This window comes from Vidua chalybeata, chromosome 6 (assembly GCF_026979565.1).
Source record: "Vidua chalybeata isolate OUT-0048 chromosome 6, bVidCha1 merged haplotype, whole genome shotgun sequence".
NCBI classification, from domain to species: domain Eukaryota; kingdom Metazoa; phylum Chordata; class Aves; order Passeriformes; family Viduidae; genus Vidua; species Vidua chalybeata.
In genome coordinates this window covers 30,883,253-30,906,403 of record NC_071535.1, presented here as the reverse complement: position 1 = coordinate 30,906,403, position 23,151 = coordinate 30,883,253, and positions in this window count along the sequence as shown.

Here is a 23,151-nt window from a genome sequence, read left to right as displayed (position 1 = left end):
CTGCATTCCCCATCTATCTCATCATTTAGGTATTTATCCATCTCAGGCTTGTACAGGGAGCATCTCTCTCCTTCCCATGAGGACACAGATTGCAACAGAGGATCAGATTTGTTACCCAGGCTTTGGGCTTTGATTGTCCTCTTATAAGTTCGGGATTAAAGTGAAATTTCCCACAGGGCTATGCAGGATTTGCTAGCATTTAACTGTTTAACCTGGCTGTTTGTGAATGAGAATCCTGTGGTCAACTATTCCACAGAGAATATTATGGTAAGCCAGCTCTGAATGGCAGATATTTCGGTAAATTCCTGTAAAGACTGCTACAGTTGATTCCAATTAAGTTCATACCTGATAACAATTGTTTTCTTGTACATGATGAACAGTAATCTTATGATAAAAAAACAAGTGTCTAGTCTCTTGTGAAATAGTCTTGTCAGCTTCAGAATAAATGCAGACCTTCAAAAACTTGCAGTCGTCTATTTATGCTTCTAGAATCAGTGTGCACTAATTTGTCTTGAACTAGGTCATATCCCTCACTATGGAGAAGAGCTGTATTCCCTTCTATCTTATCCAATTTTGGTAATAAGTATAAGGTAATAATATCTGTAGTAGCACAGCAGTGGAATGGACAAACGTTTTAAACAAACTGCACTTGATGTATTAATAAAGACAAATTGATGGTTCTGGAAAGCATGCTGTTAAATATGTATCCAAAACAGATGTATTTTTCCTGGCATTTGATGTGATTCTTGCACAAAGGGAAGTACCTATAATGTGCTATTCTCCATGAAACTGAAAGCAAGGGGAAAAATTTTCAGTCCACATTATCTATCTTTTAGTCTTAGCTTTAGAGCCATTTAAGGAAAAAAGATTTTAAAACAAGTCAAAATCATTTTGTTATCTAGTTTAAAAAGACTGTATGCTCAACCACTGTATATATATTCTATTTAATGTGGATATGTTTTTAAAATGCCTAGGAGGATAGTGCTCATTTCATGTGCTTCTCCAAGAGAGACATAACACCCAAGCAACTGAAGTACATAATTTAACAAAACATTTTAGCTTCCAGTGAAATCAGTTCCCTGGGAGGGAATGGACTGAATCATTAAACTCAATTTTAACCCCACTCCCTGGGAAATTCTTGCATCTTATTCAAAAGTTTTCTTTTGTTATTGTTGTTGTTGTTGTTGTCTAAAAATGTGCTGAATTTCCAAAATAAGCTTTCATGGGATTTAGTTTGAGGATAAAAATCATAAATATTTTTATATATCTCTTTAAAAATAAAGAGTCACAGAGACCCCAAGGGAAAGGCTCATGGATATTATCAATTGCAAATCCATAAATTCTAATGCAGACTCTAATCAACAAATATAATACACAAACATATTACTTTTCTTGTTCACCCTTCAACTACATTCTGAACCTGTAGTTATGACATTGATGTCGTGTTAACCAGTGTCTCAGTGAAAAGGAACAGTGCTTGGTTGTGTAACGGTACCTGTGAAAGCCTCACTGCCTGAGTGCAAATTACTAAATATCTTTGCCATCATTTTCTCTTTCTCTCATAGCACTAAATGATTACTGAAAAGGCATAAGCAATCCTTTCTATTTATTTGAAATATCCACTAGATTCAGATGAGCAATTTTCAGCTGTGTATAATGCTCCCAAAGTAACCTCTTCATTTCCATTGTTTTAGTGTGAAATCATTTCCTCGGGAGATAATTAGAGTTGCTCCATTTATTACATTAAATGATTAGCATGCACTTGAAATGATTCAGTATATTTTCCTTTATTGCTGATGACTCTTAAATATGGGCCTACATTTTTAATGGATAAATTAAGATTATCTTGACATTTTGTGGCTGCCTCAGCAGCAAAACAACACAGACTTTCTTTTCCAAATACACACACAGGTGTATGTTGAACAACACACGTTAGCTGAAGGGCTTCTATTCACCTGATTATCCCACATGCCTCAGCTTAAAGACCAGTAAGTTTGCAGGTAAAATGGGGGTTTAAATGTACCAAAATTGCTACTGCTTCTGTTGCATGTGTACTTAGTAATTATTCTTAAGTGTCATGGGATCAGAATCCCAGCATCTCAGCTAAAGTGTCTGCTTCCTCTGAACAACCAGCATCTTCTTCCAAATGCATATAAAATTATTTCTTACAGTGGCAGACTTGCACTTTTATCATATTATATTAATTAATCAAAATGAATAAAAGAGTTTTTCTGCATGCTAACTAGTGAACTATCATCCTCTCATTTATGAGAATAAATTACCCTAGAATTGGTGAAAATATATCCCAATTAATACTCCTTATTAAAACTGAGTAAGGTTTAATGTCAAGCTACAGCAACAGCTTTAAGACTTTCTTTTAAGAATGGAAGTCTGTAGTAATATGCAGATGGGCTGCAGTTGGGACCAGGTATTTGTGTAACCAGCACCGTGAGAAGGACTCCTGCAGCAGGTGCCAACACCAACCTGGCTGTGGTGGATACGAACAGTGACAGAGGTCAGCAGAATTAAAAGGGCTCCATTCTCCCAACTCTATGCCATGTCATTCCCAAAAGAAAGCCAAGGAGTTATTTAACTGGATTTGAAAGCTTGGTTCATTGGAGTTAAATAACCTACCACACTTGAGTTACATTAGTGGATGTCATTATTAAAGGATACATTCTCTTGTGATGGGATACATTCACCTGTCCTTCATTTCTCAAATTTCACCATAGCCCAAAGACTCCTCACACATCCAGTCAAATTAAATTCAAACATATTTTGTATTTAATATGTTATAAATATAATAAGAGATTTTAATGGCAAGATTTTATTAGAGTTTTTACTTTTTGAAGAGAATATATATAGGCTATGTGTAGTCAGACAAGGTATCTCATGTTTTATCTGAAAATCCACTTCGCTATTTTAGTGAGTAAATTCACTTGTTGAAAAAAATATACAAACTGTGAGTGTATAGAATATGAAAGAGAAGACATAATAAAAAAAATATCAAAAAACAGTATTATAAATGCTTTTGTGTGTAATGCAGTATAAAAAACCACTTTCATAAAACTGTATCTTAGATCAGAAAATAATATTCTAAATTAAATGCTCAGTACTACAATGAGAAAATGTATATATTTTGACTTGTTCACTAATTAAGCACACAAAAATAGTCTTTCTACTGGCCTATTTTCCATCCAGAAAGCCACTGCAGATATTTCAGTCTTAACAGAACACTCTAAGAAATATTTCTTCATGAATTCATAAACATTGCTCATGTTACATGAACAAGAAGCAGATGTATTTGGAATAGTAGATCTCACCAAATCCAATAAACTGTGCCCTTAGAAGCAATGTTACTGTTATTTCATGTATGAAATAACTGCTGCATGGAAACAGCAATGGCACACATGGCCCCATATGCCTGGAAACAAGCACTTTTCCTCTCTTTATTCTTGGTTGATCCCCACTTGAGTCATATTCTCACCTGCGTCTAAGCGGCAAATTTGACCACAGTGTGGTCATACAGGACAGACTTCCTAAATTTAACTATAAAAGTTCAATAAAATACTTAATTTGGTTGTTCCTTGAAATACAGTGAGAGGATTGGGGATACCTGCTGGAATTAAGTCCAAACAGTGAACAGCTCTATGCTCCTAAATGAAAATTGGGCAAATTCAGCCCTGTTCAGCCAAATTCTTACAGCACATGATTGTGTTCCACCAGTCAACAGCTCCAGACATTAACAGGAGGTTTGATAAACTGGCACTCAGAGATTGCTTCTGCTCTTACTGAAGTCATAAATGTGACTCTTTTTTCTATCTCAGGGATACCGGACCATCATAACTAGAGGTGAAGGTCTGGTCACCTCATTAACAACAAGCAATCCTATTTACTAGCCCCAGCATTAGTATATGATGTAGGCACATTTATCCTTTAAAACTTCAGCAGTATAAAAGCACACCATTAAATAATAGCACTACTATAGGCATATTATACAGAAAGTGCCATAATGTTGTTTGTATATGACAGGCATTTTTAGTGTAAGAATGCTGAAATTCTACACTGATGTCATTAAAGCCTAAATGACACACTACCAAAAGATGGAAATACTAATGTATGGTGGTTAAAACTACACTTCTTTGTAGGTTTTAGAGTATTTTTAATAGCTTCAAAGCATGTTTTTAATAGACAAAAGTATAGCAATACCAACAGTAGTGGCATGAAAGGTTACAATGGATGAACACCATCTGTCTCAAACATTTATTCCATTTAAGTAAAAATACTTGATAGAGAGCATTTCTATTATTCACAAGAAATCATGGAATATAATGGTTCCTAGCACTCCTTTTGTAATAGCTTATTTAAATACTTGGGGCTGCAATTCTGATTCCCACTTTGTTCAGACTTCACAGAAATACTTCTTACAATTGATCACATTTTTATTCTTTATTGTATTCTAAATAGCCTCTGATTTTTCAGAACCCAAGACTAAAAATTAGGTTTGCAGAAGTGAAAAGTACAGTCTTGAAAAAAAAACCCTGTACACTTTTCTTAACTGAGGAACAGCAACTACGAAATTGAACAAGAAACAATATGCTATGAATAATTTTATTTACAGAAATGCTTTAAGGAATTATTCCTGAAGTCTAAATGGAGCTTGATGGGCCTTTTCTAAACCCTTAAAATCTGAAATGACCTGAAGGTAAAAAGATCACTTGACTTTGGATTCCATTTCTTTGTAATATTTTCTTCAGTGCTTCCAGCTCAGACTACAGTAGTTTACACAAAATTAAGAAACCCAGTCTGATAAGAAGTTATTAAAATTCTATTTATCATTTTAAGTTTATTTATTGTAAAAAAAATAAATTAGGAAGTCAGAATAGAACTTTATTTATGATGAGGTTTGATATCAATAGTTTATAGATACTGTGCTTCCAACCTTTCTCAAATTATTTAAGAACTTTAAATGTATTTATTATAAGCCCAGGATAATCTTTCAGTTGGCAGAAAACAGTACAAAGTCATCAGAACTCTCAACTTACGTCCAGTGAGGAAAAAGATTTTTTTTTCTGCTTTTTTTCAGAACAAATCATAGAATCATAGAATACCAGCTCAGAAGGGGGTCTTAAGGATCACCAGGTCCAGCCTTTCTTGGCAAAAACACTGTGCAGACAATAAAATGGTGATAATTATTTTAATTTCAGAAGAACTGGACTTCTAGCTGAAGAGCAACTTAAAATGAAAATTTATAAACAAAGAAGCAAAGGTATATTTGCATTAAATCTCTGTCAATTTACATTCAGACAGTAAGATTGGAAGACATGATGTGACTTAGGTTGGTTGTGCTGCCTTGGGTCAACCACATTTTCCCTGATAAAATGGCATCCTTACATAGAATAGTTATTATTATTGTTTTAAATTTTAATTTTTAATATTTTAAGTTAGAATTAATTAAGAAAAACCCTAAAATAACTAGTATAAACTGCATTATGCTATGATGTCAGCTATTAATAGGTTCAGTACTGAAATAAATCACAGTCTTATATAAATTCATAGGTTATTATTTTGCCTTTTTTTAATAGAACTTGTTATCCTGGAGAAGAGGAGACTCAGAGGTGACCTTATCATTCCCTACAACCTCCTGAAAAGGTGGTTGTAGTCTGGTGGAGGTTGGTCTCTTTCTCCAGACAGCACTGACGAACCAGAGGATACAGTCTCAAGCTGCACCAAGGGAAATGTAGGTTGGATATTAGGAAAAAGTTTTCTATGGAAAGGGTGATAAAGTTCTGGGATGGTCTGCCCGGGGAGGTGGTGGAGTCACCATCCCTGGATGTGTTTAAAAAAAAAGACTGGACATATAAACCAGGCACTCGGTGCCATGGTTTAGTTGAGGTGTTAGGGCATGGGTTGGACTCCATGATCTTTAAGGTCTCTTCCAACCTAGCAATTCTGTGAATTCTGTGAGTTACCTTTATGAGGATCTTTGGATCATTATGATGTGCAAATGAGTGCATACACAATTTAAAAAAATATATATTAGCTAAATGATAAAGAGATGCAGCTCTTTTATGGGCATATAAGCTCTCTAATATCAAAAAATACCACATCTCCTGACTTTCAGCTCATTATAAAATGGTTTAATATGATAAACTTCGTATGGCAGAAGTATTATCAGACTCTTAGAGCAGTCAGCAGCGCTCTTTTTGATATTGTTCCCATTTGCATTTTAAATAACCAAACAGTTTTCAGGCATTTAATAGAAAAACATTTTTTTAAATGAATACCAAGAGACATGTGTAAATAGCAGCACAAATTGCTCCTGGGCTATAAACCTGAGTGCCAAGTTTCTCTCCAGTATGAATATAGACAAGTGTTAAAAGTCTGAAAAATGGATTCCTTAATGGATATACTGGCAGACCTGTAAGTGTAATAGAGCTAGAATGTTCCTCTTTAATAAAGATATCATATTTCATCTCCTAGATTACACGTAGATTTTTCTATTCTAAATAAAAAGATTAGAACAAGAATTTTTTCCCTGCATATCATATTTAAAAATGTGCAAGGGAATGTCATCCAACAATTTGTAAGCATTGAAATTATTTTCTTGAAAACAATAAAAAGTAATCCCTAAAGATATGGTAAATATACAGTTCCTTTATTGAACAAACAAAAATAGATTATGCATTGCTTTTTCAGAATCAAATACATCTGCTTTGATTGAGGCAAGCAGACACATCTGGGGGCTTGAATCTTACCACAGTCTCTGTGACTCTCTATATTGTCAGTGCATCAGTAACCTTGTATTTAACCAGATTATTTACAGTCAGAGCCTTATAAGATCACGCCCATTGCTGCTGGTGTGAGGGAGGGAAGGAGGCCTCTGAAATTGAATACAAATGTGATATTTATTGTTACATTTATTGGGCTATAACCATATATCAAATGTGCTAAATTCACAGAGATAAAATAATACAATCACATCAAGACTGAAAATTTAATACTAGGCAGGGACCTACAAGTTTCCTTCCATCACAGCTTGCTTTGGAGCTCATCTGAACAAACACTCTGCCCTGGAATTTACTGGACAATTCTTGTCTGCTGCTTATTAAATTCTGGGGTTATTTCCTTTGGAAATTTCTGCTAACTGCAAGTAAACCTACTTGTACACCTAATTTGTAAAACAAAACATTTGTTTGTTTGCTTTTTCCAGAAAAAAAAAAAATAATAATCCCCACAGATATATAAGTGTAACGGTAGGAGGGGAGCAGATCTAAACATTGGTATTAATATGAAAATACATGTTGGTTTTTGGAAGAATTTTGACTGTGGGGTAAATTAATTTAGATTTCACCTAAAGTGTTATCCTCAGTTGCTATGCTAAAAATGCAGCTAGAATATAATGCATTTTGGCAGTGTCAGACTTGAGAACCTGACACTGGCATGGTCAGAGTGGTTAGGCTTTTCTTTTCAAGAGCGTTACTTTTGGCTTTAGAGAAAGGGTTCAAGAAGTCACTGCATCCATAGATCCATTATAGTGGAAAAGCAGACAATATGTTTGGGAGGTGGAGCATGAGTTCTCTAGATTACACCATATTTCCTTTTGGTTAACCAAATAACACCAAGCTTCAACTAGAGAAATAGCCTTCAGCTGGTGCCTTGCCTTCGTAGACTGAAAATAATGATCCACTTCAGCGTATATGTTTTCTAATATACTTTAACTAGTCATTCCGTATATACCCATATAACATGATTATGTTTCTGTCAAGTCCTAAGTGGTGTGGATCGACAGCTATAGTAACCTGCTAGAAGAAAACTAAGCAAAATTCACCCCATATCACTCATTGATGCCAGTAGGTTGAAACAGGCCCTTGTTACTGGCAAATGTAGCAGGCGTATTCCACACTCCACTAAAAACAGCAAATAAAAATAAAGGTGGATAAGAAAAAAAAGACTTAGCTTGTTTTCAAATGCCTTTCTAAGTTTCCCTAAGGAAGGTCTTAAAAACATTAAGTTGGATGCAATAGAAGTATTCATTAATAAATGTATTGGAGTGACTTTCAAATGCTCGGGGGAAGGTCTGGGTCTTCCGTCTTTTGGACTGATGCTCATTTGAATGGCTTCTTTCTGTGAATTACGCCAGCTTTACACTCACGAAACAGGCAGCAGAATTTAACACTTGATATGTAGGATGGAACTTTATCCTGAAAGAGAAAATAAAGGCTGTTGTTCTTTTCAGTAGCACAGCTCAAATTTATTTATACCAACCTGCTCTTTTTTTTTTTTTTTTTTTTTTTTTAATTGTGGCAGTACCTGAGCTTTGATCTTTCTGAGTAAATTAACAACTTCTATGGGACAGAAATAAAGACAAGCAGCAGCAGCACAGAGCCAGATAATTCCTCTTAGACTAAAGAGGTTGTGGTTACTTTTTCTGACAGCTGTGATTGTAGAATTTGCAAAATGATTTTAAAATAGGTTTTAGGGATTTTTCTCCCAATTATCTTTCTTTATACAGAATACTTTCATAATACTTAAAAGTGGTATCCTTTATTATAACTCTTATTACAGTAAAATCAATGGAAGCCTGAGTAGTGGGTGTATTGTTATGACACTTAAACTATTTGTAAATATTGCTCAAAGCTTTCTTAGCATATTTTAGCAAGGCAACATTACAGCAAAGTATAATTTATTGCACATGATAAAGGCTGTATGCTTCAAAGACAATCACACTGGAAAACAGACTCATGAGAAGGAAGCCACAAGTGTGTCTCACTTTCCAGTAAAAGCATTTGTTTCAGTCTTTGGGCTTGGAGGATTACTCTGTGATCAAAAAACCCACAGAGATGGGCAGGAGGCCATTTCACTTTGCTTTCAGTGCCCAGTAATAAACAGACAGTACCTTGAATAGTGAGATTTCTCTTGGTTCTGTAGCTTTTCTTTCCTACTTAGGCTTTATGCTGAAGAGAGCTCCTCTGATTGCAAGACGAGCTGTGACACCAGCATGCTTTCATTACCTTCTCATTCCAGATATGAAAAGAATGCACTGGTTTACAGTAATATTACATTCAGTGAGGGCTTTGTTTAGACTCACTTAAAATTCTTCAAGGAGACCGTGTAAGAGGAGCATTAAAATCATAAGGAAAAGCTCAATGAACAGCCTTCCAGTCTGTATCAGCCAGCTTGCAAAAATGAATGTAAACACTCCCCTGCACTTTCTGAAAAATAAAATATTCTAGCTGCCAGCCTGAATGATAGGAACTAATAATAACAAAAATATTTACATTGCCCCTGCTCTTTTTTATAATCACCTCCAGTGTATAATTTATAGAAGATGTTTTATACATTTTAAGTTTAACAGTGTGAACTCAGAGTAATTTGTACTTAATAGCAAACAGGGAGTTTGACCACTATCTGGCTGTTCCGTAAAGCCTTAACTGCTATAGCAAGTAATCCCCAGATACTGATCATGCATCATATATAATGAAGCTTTTTATATTCTTATTATAGTAATAAAGGATGATTTTTTGACATTTATTGCCAGAGAGGTTGGCCCCACCACAGGTAAATGTTACAAGTTTCCATTGATATCATGCTGGTGAGGAAAATACATGGTGGCTTTAGTTCTCAAACCCCATATATTCTGAAAAAGTTCCAAAATTTGATTCAATCTAGATTGCCTTATATGACCATTACTTATACCGAGAATGAATCAAAACATCTAAGTGATTATTAATATATAATGACCCACCACCCTTAAAGTCCATTTGTGTGTATTTTTTGCCATTTCTGTGTTTCAATTTAGGTGTACTTCAATAAAATCTTTATTATGGTTTATACTATAATTTTAGGGAGGAGTTAAATTTTTGGGCTATTTATGTCAAGTAAAATATCTGACTGGAATTACAGACATTTTCACCAAAACATGAATTAATAGGCTGTTAATTAATACCACTGTTAATAGGCTTGATAATCTTGTTTTCTACTTGTGTAAATCTATGCCTTACTTTATTTTTTCACCAAAAACTTGGGCTAAAATGAAATAGAATATTTTAGAAATAATACTATGACTTTGCAGAAATGTTTAGATTAGTGGTTCTTGGAGGGAGAGGGAAATAAAAGCATCTGAAATCAGTGTAGAAATGCAAGAAAGTGAGAATTCAGTTCAGCCCATTATGATGCTAAATTAAGGCCGTGCCTTGTTCTCCCTGAAGTCAATTAAGTTGTAATCTTTCATCGTTGTATCATTTTACAATCACAGAATAGTTTGCATTTCTTTCTACCTTAAAAAATAGATCCTGCATCCTTATAATTATATGGGCACATTGCATGAGGTATTACAATCCCTTTTCTGAATAAAACCCTCCACTTTGACAGTGCTCTGTGTTCTGACAGGCACCTCGCTACATACAAAATAAAACGTGTGTGCAGAATCTCGCATGTGCCTTGTACAGCATGTGTGTTAAAGTAGGTGACAGTAGGGAAGAGGATAAGTGAAGCAGCTACTCCACACGGGACCCCTATGAATATTCATTTTGGAGCAGTCAGTCCTGTTAGGCTGCTACGCTACATTTTAAAGTAGTGATCAATAAACTTACTATAAATAAATAAACTACATATTTTTATTCCCGTTGAATATTCTAGTTGATTCAAGCAAATTTGTTACAGTGTGTGAAAACTCCCACCAGGAAAAGATGTTTAACTGTTTTTTTATTACAGTTTACTATATCTAGAAATATTTCTCACACTGATGATTTACCAGAACTTCAATTTACCTCTGAATTTTCTACATGCAAACTGAAAGGGACAGCAGGGTTCTACTTTTAGAATTTTAGCACCATTAAATATCAACTAAAATTACCACACTTGCAGAAAAGGAGGATAAAAACATAGCAAACTCCTACTCTTAAATTCTGCTATACACTCAAAAAAGTAAATAAATACAGTTTAAAACATAGAAGCATTTCCAATTAAAAACAATATATACATTATGATTGTAATCACATTTTCTTTCCAGTGAAATAAGGAAACCTGAAGAGAGATCAGATATATTATAAACATCCTTAAAAACCCCACCTACCTCAGGAAAACACAGAGTACTACAAAATACATTAAAATATTTTAAAGACCTTAGTATTTGTGGTTCTGAATGTGAAAGCTGTAAGCTGAAGAATTAGAAACTCTGAAGATTTCGTTTTATGAATTCCAGGGTTTTTATGAGTTTAAGTTTTATTTTTAAAATGTATGAAAGAACGTTATTAATATGGGACACATATTTTTATAAAGTACAAACAAAAACTGTGTGCTGTCTTAATTTCCAGCTTAAATTTACAGACATGCTACATGGCAACAGTATTAAAGCAGAAAAAGAGGGATACATTTTCCTATTCAATAAAAAGCCATGGAAGTTGCATGGGGTAGAGTCTCTAGGAAATCCACTCTTTCTTTGAAAAAATGTCATTGGTGAGATAGGAGATTGGCACCACAATGAGCAAAATATAGTGAGGGCTGATACGGACTGTCAGCTAGAATTTGGGTTAAGACACTGACTTTTGTCTGCATGATGCCTATCTTCCAAAGAAGATGGAAGATGCAAAACTGAAAGTTTCCTCTCTCTGGTTAATGTGGTCTATACAAGTGAATAATGTATAAGAAGATGTTCCCTTGATAATGTCACAATTATTCATTGTACAGCTATAAACTCAAATATTCACATTAACAGCTAGGTATTATTTTTCTTCTCTGAAATTAAGTGAGTGGCATCAGTGGTCATAAATGAGAGCATTCATCAAAGGCGTAGGCCATGGCAGAGGATTAAGTGAATGCTGATGAAGTGTCCAGATTCCCATAACTTGGAATGGGCTGCATTCAGCATTCCTTTATTATCCATCTGCCACATAACAAAAAGTCTCATATATTTAATGCAGGTTTGCCCTCGGCCACGTAATAGGATTAGGAATAATTTCTACAAATTTACAAAAACAAATCACATGGGAAGGCTTAGAATTTGCTAATAATTTCTCCATAGCTGGGAGATCAAAGGGATGTAAGAGTCCAGAGCCAGGCGGTAGTTTGACCCTGGCCAAGCTTTTTTAATGAAAGGGTTAATCTTCTCAGAGGTGACCATAGAGGAGCAAATAGTGTGACCAAAGGCAGATTCAGGCCTCCAAAAATAGGAAGAAAATCGTCTGCAAAGTATGACAGCAAGAAAACATGTACAGAACAACAGTACATTTTCTGTCTGAAAAAATAAAATAAAACAGCAAACCACAACGAATTGTTTTTAAGCAAAGTGTGACTGGCAGGAGAGGGGGGTTTTGGTGTGGAAGGAGGAGTGCCATGTGGAGAAGAAGCAGCTTGCACAGTGGACCAGAAATATTACTCTTTCTTTCTGAATTACAGAGAATAGGTTCCAATCTAAAATAATTTTCTATTGCCTTCAGGTGAAAACCATTCTCCAAATGTGCGTCAAAGCTTTGGTCAGTTGGTTGTTCTTGCCATATGCTTGTCCTGTTGTTTCTTTTTAAGAGAAAATGCAGTGTAAACACACATTACCTCATAGGCAAGTTTTTGGAAGGACCTGGACAAGTTGTCTAGTGAAGCTTTTTCAGGAATGTTCTTATTTGATGCAACTCTTCCTTAAAAATATTGGCTTCTTGGAAGGCAATTCTGTCTCTCAAATCAAATCAAGTATTCATATAAGAAAAGACAGGGGAATTAAAACAAACTAACCAAAAAAGGGGAAATTAAATGAAGGTATTGGGGGGATGTGTGCTTAAGTCTGTGCCTGTATTTTTTTATTTTTTTATCCCTTAGCAATCACTAAGCCTTTCTACAAATTTTCACCCTGCTGGATTTCCTTTCCCACTCAAGAATCTTCAAAGAAAGAATGCTAACATCAGTTGTAGGTGGCAGGTATTTTAATGTTTGCATCCGAAGTGGTTTTAATGGATTTTGGAAAGTATAGCACAATGAAGTACTAGCTTTTTCAATTTAATAGAAATCATGTGATCATTCTCATTTTCGGTTCCTGACCTGCTGTAACAAGTTTAAATACAATGCTTATTCTTTACCCACTGGGATACCCATCAAATAGCAGATCAGAAAGTCTGATTGCAAGTAAATTAGTGAATAATTTATTACAGCTGCACAAAAACCCAAGCAGACATCTGAGCCTTGTGTTTCTCTTCTTGGAAGAGAATTTTAGGCCAAAAGTTTACTTCAGCCTTAAGATAAACTTCCTATGAACCTATACGTCCCACCATTCTTGCATTAAATAAGAAAGAAGGAGCAATGATGACAGGGAAATAATGAGAAGATAATTCCCAAGAAAGAGTGAAACATATCCAGGCAGAGCATTTAGGTTTGAACTGGGGACTGCTATGCACTTAGTGTAAGAAAAAGCCCCTGAAAGCTGGGGAAAAGGGTCAGATTAAGGAAACTTCCTTTTACTTGTCACAGACAGACTCTTACCAAGGTGGCTAGAAAAGGAGGATGCACTTTCACGTATTATTAGACAGCTCAGCTCTTTCCAGTCTGACACAAGGAGATTTCCAAGAAGGATACCAATGAGTGTCTAAAATTGGTGTGAGTTCTGAGAAAAAGGAACATTTTTTTGACAGTGTAAACTTGACATGGGTCACCAGATTTATTTCACTCAGCTTTCTAGGAAGTCAGCAGTTTATAATAATTTGACATTGCTACCACTAAGGATTGGAATTAAACGTGTTGTAGGTATAAGAGACTGTAAATTCTTTTCTTTAGTTAACTGCACATTGTCTGTTTATTTCATATAGATCATGGTTCATTCCACCTCTCACACTTTAGGTAATTCTATTTAGGATGCTGAAATCCAGACTAATTTCTTCTCTCTCATGCACTACAGTGCAACTCAGCCTTCTGATAAAAAAATTGTTTTTTGATATTTCCACAGTGTGTAGAGGTATAAGTATGCTGTAAATAACTTTCAGGCAGGGCTTGAGGTTAATGTTTTGTGCCCCACACTCTCAAGTTGCGATGATCGTAACAAAAAATACACCAACTACTATCATCCATCACAGATAAGAAACAGAAAATGCTCAACAATTCCTGTTTCTTAGTGACAACACAGATATATAGACTCGTGTATGTATCAGAGAGGCAAAAGTTTTAACTAATGACAGTTACCTTTAGTTTGTATTTAGATCATCTTTAGACTAAAACCCCCAGCATTTCAACAAATTTTAGTCATCTGGTTTCACAGGCTCTTGGATGACTGTTGATATTGCGTGGTAAAGACATGAGTCCTTACTCTGAAACTCTGGTGGAAATTATAAGATGGGTACTTTTAATTAACTCTTCTCTTTCAACTATGGTTTCCAGCTACCTAAATGAGGTAGCCAGGATGACTACCTAAATTTGAGCTGTGTGAAAGGACTCAGATTTTACACCAGCAGTGCCCACCTTACCAAGTACAGATGTTATGACAATGCTTTTTACCGATGAGCAGCAAAATGCAAGAATGTCCCTATTGTACTCCACAAATATGCCACTTATGAATATTCTGGTAATTTGAGCCATGCCTATTGTACTCCACAAATATGTCACTTATGAATATTCTGGTAATTTGAGCCACAAATTAGTTTTGCTATGGTTTCATAAAAACAACACAGTGTCTAGAAATTGAACAATATATTCTTTTGTTGAAATTTCATATTACAAGAGATACAGTCATATGATAAGCCTGGATCTGACACAATTTTAACTTTTATGACCATTTTAACACAAAACAGCATTTTTAATACAATATTAACCTGATAAGCTGTTTGAAGGATACAATGCAGCCTTACAATGTGTAGCTCAAACCACATTATCGGGATTCAGCATCTGATTAAGGCCCCTGTGTTTCCTAGACATCAGGAATGTTCAGAGTTCTTGGTTACAGCCTTTTCCCAGCTGCATCTGGAAACCAGTTTTGCTTTTCAGTCTTAAGCAGCTGCTTGTTTAATGGTCACTAAGGTTGACCTTTATGTGTCATGGTACCATTCAGTGGGATAAAGAATGAGATGCCTTTTAGGAAATCATACTATGTGTTTACTAGCAGCTTCTTGACCTTAACCAAATGATTTGGGGAGCAGCAGATAACAATCTATTGTGCTTCTAACTGTCCTTCATGCCAGACCTTTGAGCGCTATGCTGCCCTCAAATGTAAGGTCATATCTCTGCGCTACACCTAAGGGACAATGGAGATTTTAATGGATGTTCAGAAATGCATGGTGTCCCTGTTACAAACCAGGACTACATACTTCCCTCTTGTGCAGTGGGACAGAATAGATTTGTTGGCTTCCTTCTTGTGAGTTCATGTATCAAGTGGTAATATTTTGCTCTTGTTTTTTTCAATTGACAAATGGCCTTATCTGCATTTTTTATCTCCTCTAAGGAAGGGAGGAGTCCCAACACTACATGGAACCTAATAGCTGGTCAGTTGAGACGGTATTTTGATTGTGTGTTGGAAATAAACAGGTTGAATAATGTCATCTTCCTCAATACAACTTGGTTGCACAGCTAAATGAATTGGATACAGGAGCACCAAGAAGTGCTCTTAAGCATCAGTATCCAAAAGCACTGCAGACCAGTCCTTATATATCTTGGTATTTTTTCTCTAACTGTGAAGTTATCTATTAAATATCTATTTACAGAATAAACATCGCCATCTGCCACATCACCAAGACATTTTTACTTACCTCATGGTCATCACAAATGCATAGGAAATAAATAAGGGTAAAGAAAATCAAACTGGAAAAAAGATGTTTAGAAACATCTTTCAAGAAAAGTCATGCGAGAACTAGCCAAACTTATAAGTGATAAGTAGACAGTTTTAAGACATGTAATTTGCATAATGAGGATGGAAACAAGGAAGGAGATTTAAACATAATTTCATTACAATTTTATTATGAAGTCATTCCCAGAGCTTTGGTACTGTATGAAACAGCAATGGGTTTACAACTCAGAAAATCTAGATGTTATAGAGAACTGGTAATGAAAGGAACAAGCATTTAATCTTTGCTAATTCAGATCCAGACCCGAGGTCCTCAGAAATCATTAAGATCTCAGCCTATGGACTACAGGATAACAATTTACATAACAAAAAAACCTGGTCAGAGCTTAGAGAAAAAAAAAAAAAAAATTAGCAGCTCTGCTCTTATCAAGGTATTTGCGGAACACAGAACTACAGTGGCTTCATACTTCAATCATGAGTGAAAAACATATTTCTAAAATTATAGAACAAATAACTTCAAACTTAAACCTTGCCTGAGACTTACTGTTTGTTTATGGACACTTTAAATCTTAATGAGACTTCTGATACAATGTAACACTACCCATTGGTTTAGGAAATAATGCATTATTTACTTGTAGAAAGGAAGACACAAAGCTAGTAAAAGATTAACAGAGCAAGTAACCAGGACTAGCCCCTAGTAATCAATGACATCACCTTCAGGTCAGCTTTGGCAAGAGACCAGGACTCCTGTTTTCCCAAAACCAATGGTCTTTCATAGAGTCACTCACTTTGCAATCATGCCAAACAGCACTGAAATTCATATAGCAGCGTATGTAGTTTACTACCCACAGTTCCCTTTTGTTAGCTTTACCCAACAAAGTGCTCAAAACATTTTCTCCTGTTAATAATACATGTTCAGCTTTGAATTCTCAATTTAATCCTATTAGTCCATTTCAATTTACTCCAAATCAGTCCCTTTTTATGAGTTTTCAGACTGAATAGCATGGAACAAAACTGTGAAACGGAAGATTCTCTTTCTTGGAGAAGTTTAACAGTGGAGTGATCATTGCCTAATAGCTGTGAATTTTACTATTCCTCTTTTTCCATGACATTTTACATTTTGACAAAGTGCAAACCATCCAAATATGGTGCAATGTGACACTACATGAATTGCACAAACTACAGCCCCATACTGTTCCACTTCATGGGGCTGTGCTGTCTAGTCATCTGCTTGAGCAGGCTGAGAGCTGCTGAAAGCACATGAGATAAAGAAACACAAGCAATGCATAAAATGCTGCCTATCCAGTAACTACCTCACCTTCTGTAAACTTAGATGCCTTAAGGCAGCCAGTGGGCATGCCTTAAGTAAACACTTACATGGGCTAGCTCCCAGGTAAGTCCAGTCTCCATTTTCCTGGTTAATGGAGCAACTGTAATAGATGCATATGCAGTGTTCTAACTGTTCATGAATTAGCCAGAGCTATGATAAAGTCACCCTTGTGCTGTGTTGGGGCGGCTTTGCCTGGTGCTTCCTTTTACCAGAATGTGTGGAAGAGCAATGTAGGCTGGATTTCCATGCTTTAGCATGGTACCAAGGGTTGAAGGGTTCACTAGATTTATCTGTGTGTGGTACAAGAACAGCCATGCCACTTCTAGTGACAGGAGGTCCCTGGAAGTAATACTGAGTCTCCCATGTAGTATCACACCTGACATCACAAACTCTTGCAAACTAAGTTGCATCTGCAATTCTAACACTATCTGCAAGATAGATAATCCCAGTACTGTTAATTAAGAGTTAATAATACTGAAAGCCTATAAGAGGCTGAATACATTTACATTGGATTTTAAAACTGCCAAAATGCCTTAGGAACATAAGCCTCACTGATCATTCAGCTCCCTGTTTTTGTAGCAGTTTTTGACTGGTATGTGCGGGCGTATCAGATCAAACCCCCACTGTTATGTCAGAAAAGAAAGCACTAACTGACATCAGTGAGACACAAGGAGAGAATATCACAGCAGAGATGAGTGTACTGCTTCTCCTCTGACATCAAACTCTCACTAGCTTTATACTGACTACACTGAAATTACTCCAGTTGCACACCAATATGAGTAATATGATGGTCTGAAACCACACGAATGATGCAAATTAGGGGAAGAAAATAACGTGGGGAAAAAAGATCTAATTTGAACACAACACTAAACCCTGCACTTTTATCTCATGAGAGGCTTCTTAAGTAGGGCTGGTCATCCATTTCTTTGATAGCTGGTTACTCTTAGGACCTCTCATAGCTGACAGCTGCACTGCAGATTTTGCACAGACTCTGAAACCTTTGTGATATTTCAGCCATTCTAGCAAATTCACATTTTCGACAATAAATAATGTACCCCTATAAAGTCACCTGAACACCCTGAGAGAATTATAGCCTTTATTATGTACAATTGGGGGTATATTAATCCTTACATTGAAAGATTTTTTTAGTGACCTGTCGGAAAGTTAGATAAATTATCAGAAATAGCCAAGTAAAATTACACTAAATGTCCTTTAGTAGAACCATTGAAATGCCCTCTGCAAAATATAGGATTGTTTAGTAAGAGGAAGGGAATCCAGGGACAGACAGACATGATCATTTTTTGTGGCATAGCTCTGAGGCTGATTACTTGAGTCAAGTGACCAATCTGGGAACTGTGAACCTCTGGACAGTCATTTTTTTGCTATTACTTGTGGCTGTTTTAACCTACTCACCTATTAATCTACAATGTATTTTCACTTGATTTATAGAACTTCCTTTATAAGTAACATTTGGTAGAATGGCACCTTTAGTCATTCAAAACAAGTCCTTTGCCTAAATCCATCAGAACACATGGGTAATGGCTTCTGAGCAACAGACGAAAAAGAGGAGGAGGGGATGAAGCTCATTTAACACAAATATTGCAATATAATTGAAATTATATTAAAAAAATTAAATGACTTTTGTGAACTTGTTTAAAAGGGTCAAAAATGTGTTTGAGCTGTACAAGATTAACCTTTACTCATTTGGGAAAATGCAGACTTCAACAGCATTCCTCTGCAGTGGTTGCACTTGCTAAAAGTTTAAAACAGTAATTTTTTCCCAAGAAAGGTCATCTTGAGCTAAAATGTCAAATAAATTATTTAGATTACTGAATTAGAAAAGTGAGGATCTGACAGGCTGAATTTTTTATGCACATTAGCCACAGTCAGGGTCTGTATATGCTCCTTCTATTAAGTGCAACCTCTCTTCCCTTATTAAGAATCTCTCCATTTATTCCAATATATTCTCCTTAAGATGTATCTTTGCATCTAAATAGCTGGTCCAATTTGCTTCTAACTTATGCAAAACAGGAAGTACTTTATTTGACTGTTGCTCAGCATTTTTCCAGTATAAAAGTGAAGTAAGAAAGAGATTCTTGCCACTACTTTGTAGGGGAAATTAAGTGTCCAAAAATCTTCAAAGCCTCCAAGTAACTGTTGAATCCCATACTCTAGCCAAAGAAATATTTTAAGGAGAAGGAATATTTTGAAGGATAGAAAATTAAAGGGTTGAAATGGAAAGGGAGTAACTTTTAAGTAGATAGTATTCACAATTATGTCACTGTCTTGAAGAAAGTTATCTTTGCATGTAGCTGCTCACACACAGGTTTCCCCCACAGGTTCACATTCATGTTTCCCATTTTTCCTAGCATCTGATAATTATTGGAGGAAGCACAACAGCCTCTGTCCAAACATGGTCCCATATGATTCATTCAAATGACAATAAAAGTAAAACTTCCGACTTCATTTTGTAAACCCAGTCTTTGCTCAGCACTCTATAAAACAATTCTACATAATTAATAAGTTCCTCCTAATTTGACTTCTGCTGTGATTTTTTTCCTCCAGAGACTATGTATGCTGTGGATCAGTTTAAGTTCTCATCCCGAGTTGCCAGTCCAAATACTGGAGGTGCAGAACTCGAAAAAAGGCAAGATTTTTTCAATTTGCTAGTAAAAACAGCCTCCCTTGGTCCTTTCACAGTCCAGCACATAAGGTAGCTAACCTGACTGCTCACTTGGTTAATGTGCAAATGCTCCTGAGCAGTCTGGTCCTACAGGCAGTTTCTGTGCACGCAGCCCAGGTGTGTAACTGTGTCAACACAGAGGCAGCGCACCTGCACGGGGACCCACAAGGCAGCACTGGGGCCTCAGCTGAGATCCTCTCAGGAGCCTCATCTCCTTCCTTTCTTGGGTGTGAGGCATGCCTTGCATCACTGCATAGGGGAGAAGCCTAGCAAAGCACAGCTGCACATCCTGGAAAGTACTGAAAGGACGACACCCATGTTAACATACATCAGAGGTACAGGTAAAACAAGCGTGGCTGTGTGGGGAACTTTGTCGTGTGCAATTGCACGTAGTCAAATGCCTTTAAACAAGATGACAGCAGGAAGAGCTGCCCTCATGCACTTATGACTTACATAATTTTTTATTTTTAAACACCTGAGAGTTTTGTGTTTGTTTTGCATATAAAACACCTGGCATGTGCAGGAAAATATTCCTACTACCCTAACCTGAGAATGACCTGTTTTAACTTTCTGTCTTGAAATGGCACCAAAAGTACTTAGTCATTTGTGCATCATTGAGAAGAGGGATTTAGTGATAAGACAACCATAGACCTTACTCCTTGGTGATTCCTTCTTTGACAGGGTAAATCCCAGAGAAAAATAGTGTTAATGGAGCATGACGTTTTGAAGAATAGAGCCTTAAATGTTAACATTTCTGTTGTCAAGCCAGGTATTATGCTGTGATAAAGAAAAAGAAATATTAAAAGAATTGTGAAAAGCTCTCTGGAATTAAGTTTCTTGCTGCTGCATTACTGTAAAGGCCATTAGTACCTCTCCCACTCAGGGGTCTTTCATCTTTCCTACTATGAATTCTTCTTTTCTGGACTTGTTCATAATTTGCCTTTGTCCAGTCAACATACTAAAAACTATAATTTGTTATATAGTCTAAAATACTCAAGGTTCCTTTAAAGGTGTAAATTTAAGCAGAAACCATTTCTTTTTTAAAAATGTTTGCACACTCTACTCACCTCTGTATACAGCATTTGCAATATGAGGTAAAACACACTGAGGAGAAGTGGAAATAATATATTGGATTTCAAATTTAATTTGAAAATTAACAAACAGAAGAAAGATATTTAACGAGTTCTTAGAAAGGTAGAGCAAGTTGGAAAGCTGAATCTTGAAAATATGAGGTAGGCCAATAAATCATCTTCTTAAGGGTTTTCACAAGCAGCTTGAAGAGATCATTGGCATCGACATTTTTGATCGTTTTTGTTGTGTGAAATACTCATAATTTGTACAGTTTAATTTTTATCTATTTCCTAAGGTAAAATTAAGTAGGACCATGACTACTGACACAATAAAAAAAAAAGATACTAGGTTTTTTGTTGCTTTTTGCTTCAACTTCCCAACCTACTCCCTCCCCCTTCATTCATAATGATTATGGATATGCTCTGATCCACAGTATTAGAGAGCATTGCTTCCTCTTCTCAGTGATTTATGTGCTTCTTGATGCTAACATTTTTGGACTAAAATGCTTCTGCAAACAGAAGTTATACTGATATAAGCCTTGAGATAGAAATGTATTTTGCCCTATCTTGCAGCACTGCTCAACACTGGTGAAGCATTTCCCTAGTTGTTTTCAGGAGAAGCTTTATGTCCAAAGGGCCCTCAGTTTCATCTGTGTAACAGGGCTGCTTCCAAAGAGACTGCACAGACTGAACTGAGACCTGATTTATTGACTTACCAAGATGGCCAGTTTTGCTCTAAGGAAAAATCTGCCTAAGAGGACTGACTTGATAGATTGCTATTTTATTTTGCTTCAACAATTTAAATTAAACTAGTACCAAAGTTCTGTATGTCAGTCCTCTAAATTCCTTTTCAAATTAACACTGAAAAGAAAATCCATCTATCCATATATATGTAAATATGCAAAGCCGGCTGCCAAACAGTGACATTATCCACGGGTTCCTGTGGGCTTGCAATAGAGATGAATGGGAAACTCTTCTAATAGTGCCAGGCTTGTATGATATTTTTGAAATAGGTGAGAAAAAGCAGCATAGTTTCATGAAAAAAGGAAGAGCATTTACCAACTGGAACATGGGCAGATGTCACTGATAGCAGATGGCTTTAAAACTTGCATTTTAAGACAGCAGCTGCCCGTCTGTGTTATATTTAAAAGGGCTATCCTTGGCTGGAATATTGGATTAAATGCTTTTGTAAGAAGGCAGCTTTAGCAATAAAAAAATAATTAAAAAAATCAATTATTCTAAAATTGGATATTCTGCTACATCCCTCCCAAAGTTTTACTAAATAAAATATCAAAACAATAGAAAGACCGTTTGTGTCAAAGTTTGTAGACAGAGCAGCGATATACTTGCTCTGATTTTTTTTTAGGTGCTAAGACCAAATGACTCCACAATGCTGTCTTAACCCAAGGATATTATAGGATACTTTCAAGAAAAAAATGGGCATGTTAAGGAAGTCCTTACTGAAAACTTTTCCAGTTGTATAAAGAAAAATACAAAATCCTTCCTCAAATGCAATAATCCCATTTACAGTGTATGCAGACTAACTAGCAATGCAGTAGTAGTCTGTGGGCTGTGAAGGACAACAACCAGGTCATGAAACAGGCACACACTCTTGAGGCGATACCGCTAACCACTGATAGGGTTTTGTTGGTAAGAATGTAGTTGGCGGGACAAAGAGAAATGGTAATTCCCTTCTGCCTGGAATCCATGGGGCTGAACCTGGAGTGCAGTGTCCTGTTCTGTTCCCTTGAGAGTGAGAAACTTGAGCAGAATGCCAGCAAGTCAGGTATGACACTGGCGGATGCGATATGTACAGACATATGTATTATTTACACAGATATACGTAGAAGCTGAGGCAACTTTGGCTTGCAGTTGAGAGTCTGACAGGCCTCAAACAGAGGCTTCTGTTTGCAGTCTTTTATACCTTACAGGGAATTATGGAGAAAAGGAAGAGAAACTCTTCTCAGAGGAGAGAGGTATGCATGCAAACATGAATCACGGCAATTTGGAGGATCAGCAAGACGAATTCAGACTGGATATTATGGGGAAATAAATCCTCAGTAAGAGAAGTGAAGCCCTACTGAAACAGGTTGTACAGAGAGGTTCAGCAAATCCCATCCTTGGGGATGTTCAAAACTTGACTTTTAAAACTGCTTTTAATAGTCCCAGTATGTAATTGACTTTCCAGATCAGAAAGAATTACCATCTTTAAATACTTGGATCTTCACTATACCGGGTGATGATTTTAACCTCTATCTGGGCCTTCTATTTTTTACTTGCCTTCTGGCCTTGTCTTTTTTCCCCATTCGTTTTC